The following is a 5000-nucleotide window of genomic DNA, read 5'->3' on the forward strand; positions in this document are numbered from 1 at the left end:
ATTCCACACCGTTGCAATCATGTGCGGAAAATTCAGATGTACAAAGGAGGAGGCCTCGCCATCCACTTGGAGAGTTTAAACAGTCCTCCTTGGAAACCTGGTAATTATCGGACCAAGGATTAAAAGCCAAAACGTGCAATCTTTTCTTTTTTAACTGTGTCATGACATGCAAGCCACTCAAAAGCCAGTCTGATCGTATCATCAGTTAAAGATAAAATACCTTATTATGATGCAAAACAAATGACCTCTTGCGGCTAGTTGACTAGAGTGGTTCTGTGCATTGGAATTCACTGACAGTGTGACATCTCAAGCAAGTCAGGCCTTCCACTACCAATCTCTGCTCTTTCCTCAAGCTCTCAAACACAAGACTTGACCAGCACCAAAGTCTTTATCAAGTGAGATGCAGGAACTAGCACATGCCTATTCAAACAGAGTTTTAGTTGATCTATGGCAATGGTGTATGTTTCACCTCATCATTATAAGAGTATGAGTAACATGCTTAAAAGTGCATTCTGATTTGGGGTGGGGGGGTGGGGGTTGGAGTCCGAGTCCGATTTGGCGCCACCTCCTGTTAGCAATCTGAACTTCAGCAACTCAAGTTACACGTGTCTCTAACTCAAAATCACACACATGCATATCCCAACCACCTTACAAAAATACACAGCCATACAAATTCACAACACACACACGCACACACACACAAATCACATACACAATCTCAATTACACACATCTGCGTTTCACACATCTGATAAGTGCCACACTGGCAACCTCTGGTTCTAAACAAACCCAATTACATGTGGCAGCAATTACATATGGCATTCCCTCCTCTGGGGAGAACACAATGCCAGAGCATGTATGTGTACAAAAATAGGATCCCCTCACAGTACAACTACACAGCTCTCACTTTCTCTCACACACACACACACACACACACACACACACACACACACACACACACACACACACACACACACACACACACACACACACACACACACACACACACACACACACACACACACACACACACACACACACACACACACACACACACACACACACACACACACACACACACACACACACACACACGAGAGTGCTGAGCTGTCGTGTGCCAACTCCATCACCACCGGGCCCCTGACAGGCTTAAGCTGTTCCCCACGTGGGGTCAATAAAATAAGAACATAGTCATATGACGGAGCCATTAAGGCCCAACATACACGTGGCCACACAGTGATATGGGACTGGCTTTAGGTTACACGCCAGCTTGGCATGTGGTCAGTCACAGATGCCTGACAAATAAGTAAGGGATAATGTATAGAACGCCGGTCATTATTGGGAAAATAAGTCCCAACAGGGCGAACCGGGCCGACAGGGCGAACCAGGTCTTGCTTCACCCTGAAGGGACTTATTTTCCCAATAATGACCGGCGTTCTATACATTATCCCCCTTATTATACGGCTACTTGCCCAAACGAAAAAATAAACTCCACAACATTTATTTGGTACTGTTTCGTTGTGGCTTTTGCTGAGAAACAAATAGTTCGCAACACACGCTGAACTTGAATCAAACCTTTAGAACACAGCTGATCAACCGTCTGCCTTCACTTTTGAATAAAAATCCGTTGCCATTGACAGCGGTCATTATTTAGAGGTCCTACGAAAATAATGACCGGTAGAACTTTGGGAAATCCCATTCAAGTCAATGGAGCATTCTACTTGCATTGTAAAGAGCCGTATAATAACTGTATCTAAGTGGGGCATAAATAATCTTGGTTGATTATAAAGATATAGGTCAGCACACCTGAAGTCATCCTTGTCTCAACTTTAAAGCAATTGGAGGTCAATCATAAATGTGGAAGAGTGAGCGACAATTTCTCACTGATGTGTTATTAATATGATGCAATTTAATTAAACACAATTAGTGGTGATCAATTCACTAAATGGTTGAGTGAATTAAAGTCAACTATTAAGTTGATAATGAAGTGTTGTGTAGTATTGTGTTGGGATGCTGATCTCTATTTGCAGAGAGGCCTGGCTGTTGACGGGGAGGTGTTGAGTGTCTGTCTGCTGGGGTTGGGTGTGGGGGGGGGGTGCTTGGAGGTTGAAGGTGACACTATTTGTTTGTTGATGGTCTGGGCTGATGGTGTTTTGTTGACAACCTCTGACCAAATGGACTCGTATCTTTTGCGACCTGCCACTGCGGGGCAATGGAGATGGAGATGGGGGTGGAGCGGGGTGGGGGAGGGTGGAGGTGGTGATGACCAGTGTGTGGGCCAGGGGACCGCATGACGGACAGCTGTCGCTGAAACGAGGCGACGCCTCTTCCTGCGCGCAGCCTGAGTAAATATCCTGGTGCCACCGGCCAACTGCCTTGGCCAGGGGTCAAAGACGGGGCAATGCTATTAGGGCAATAGGAAGGGCCGTGGCAAAGCAGGGGGGTAAAACACTTTATAATGTTACGACCTGAGTGGATTCAGATGCTCAGAGGGCGCACAAGAGAGGGAGTCTAGATAGATAGATACTTTATTGATCCCCAAGGGGAAATTCAATCCATTCATTTGAATATCAATCTATCCTTTCTCTATTACTCTACAGTATCTTTCTCGAAAACAAACAGACAAAAAGAGTGATTTTCAGGAAGTGAAGGAAGTCAACCTGTAGAGTAGCTGTGTTCACAGTGTGCTCAGGCAAGAGGGAGGAAAGGCAAATAATGCAACAATGTCAACTGCAGTTAGGCTGAACATGAGTTCTGTACCATCACTCCATTCACACAAACACAACATACATACACACACACAGCCACACAACATACACACATACACAGAGAATCACACACACACACAGAGAATCACACACACACACACACACACACACACACACACACACACACACACACACACCCACACACACACACACACACACACACACACACACACACACACACACACACACACATACACACACACCCCATGTGCTGGTGATTGAGTGGCAGCCAGGGCTGAGGATGAGGAAGAGCAGGGCTCCCTCTTCAGATGTCGTCTCCAAAGCAGATTAGTGTGGCGAGGGCCCGATAAGGAGGAAGGAGACACTTGTACCAGATAGCAGCAGAGACAACAACAACAACATGCTCTCTCAAACCACTTTAAGAGAGAGAGAGAAAGAGAGACAGAGAGAGGAAGAGGAAGAGAGAGAGAGAGAGAGAGAGAGAGAGAGAAAGAGAGACAGAGAGAGGAAGAGGAAGAGAGAGAGAGAGAGATAGAGAGAGAGAGAGAGAAAGAAACATATCCACAGCCTATTCTTGAAAATCCCATCCCCGTCTTTACTTTCGCCCAACCCCCCTTTCTCTCTTTTTCTTTACCATTCTTCCTGCCCTCCCTCCCTCCCTCCCTCCCTCCGACCTCTTCTCTCACTCCATCTGTCGATCAAATAAACAAGGCACCAAAAGAAGCTTTGCAGAACATCAATCTCTCCACTGACACGCAAACATGCCATTAATCTTCATTTGTCCATCATATCTACCTATTCTCATGGAAATTGGGCCTGTGGTATGTGTGTGTATGCATTTTGGTATGGGTGTGTGTGTATTCCAATTTTTGGAGGATGGTGGTCACTCTGTGTGTGTGTGTGTGTGTGTGTGTGTGTGTGTGTGTGTGTGTGTGTGTGTGTGTGTGTGTGTGTGTGTGGTTGTATAGGTGCGTTGCAAGAAGAATGTTGCTATTGAAGGGTACCTATAAAAGCTGAAAAGTGGTAAGCCATTTGGGGATTTGAGTGTCCCATAAGGGCCATACTGTGTTTGCCATTCAAATGGACCCCCCTTAGAATAAATGGGGGTTGTGAGTGGGAGCTGTAGGATGTGTGTGTGTGTGTGTGTGTGTGTGTGTGTGTGTGTGTGTGTGTGTGTGTGTGTGTGTGTTTGTGTGTTTGAGTGTTTGAAGGGGGCAGTTAGAACTAATCTGATTTCTCAGCTGCCAGGCCCCTGCTTCCTGTTGTAGGGGATCCGTGGGGGTACCCCACCTACCCCCCGCACGTCCCCCCCCCCTGCCCTCCCCACGCCATTGCCCTCTCCTGGCAGGAGTCACACTGGGAGCCACACGGCCCTAATGGGGCTTAAAATACCAGAGGGCCCAGCCCTGGAGGAAGTGCTTCACAGCAAGGGCCGCCAAGGATCAGGGCAGGAGGCTGGGGGGGGGGGGTGTAGAGGGGCTAAGGAGGGTGGAGAGGGGACACTAGTGGTGGTGGTGGTGGTGGGGTGGTCCTGGAGGAGTGACGGGCACTTTCAGCGGCTGAGATGACAAGAGGCTCAGCGGGAGCCGTCAGAGTGGTGACTAAAGGATGGAGGGAGGAGGGAGGAGGGAGGGAGGAAGAGAGAGAGAGAAAGAAAGAGAGAGACAGAGAGAGAGAGAATATGAAAGAGAAAGATAAAAAAGAAAGGAAAAGAGAGAATGACAGAGAGAGAAAGAAAAAGCACAGATAAGGAACGTGAGAGAAAGACATGAGGAAAGAAAAAAACATGGAAAGAAAGAAGGAAAGAAAGAAAGAAAGAAAGAAAGAAATGCATAGAGAAGGAATTAAAGAACGGCAGAGAGGGAGAGACAAGGAGAAATGGAGCACCTGGGACAGATCTCCATCGACATCATCTGCGTGCTGACACCGTGGAAAGATGATCTCGCTCCCGAGGACGACAGGGTAAGCGAGCAATAGAGAGAGAGAGAGAGAGAGAAAAGAGAGAGAGAAAAGAGAGAGATACAGAGAGAGAGAGGGAGAGAGAGAGAGAGAGACTGCAGAGCTGCAGAAAAACTACCCCGTCTGCCCCACACAGCTCCAGCCACTGCTGCGCACCATCTCCGTCCCCCTCACACACACACACACACACACACACACACACACACACACACACACACACACACACACACACACACACACACACACACACACACACACACACACATACACACACACACACACACACACACACACACACACACACACACACACA

The 5000-nt window shown here is 47.5% G+C and overlaps 1 protein-coding gene across 1 annotated transcript in view; it reads right to left on the minus strand.

Annotated features, from left to right (window-relative positions):
• The window catches only part of afg2a (AAA ATPase AFG2A), a gene marked incomplete in the record, with an annotated part of 75838 nt that overhangs the window by 43689 nt on the left and 27149 nt on the right, over nt 1-5000 (minus strand).

The sequence above is a fragment of the Alosa pseudoharengus genome, unplaced genomic scaffold (assembly GCF_046254945.1).
Source record: "Alosa pseudoharengus isolate Yale_2024_CS ecotype anadromous, Long Island Sound unplaced genomic scaffold, YU_APseudo_1.1 YU_APseudo_1.1_scf_19, whole genome shotgun sequence".
Lineage (NCBI taxonomy): Eukaryota > Metazoa > Chordata > Actinopteri > Clupeiformes > Clupeidae > Alosa > Alosa pseudoharengus.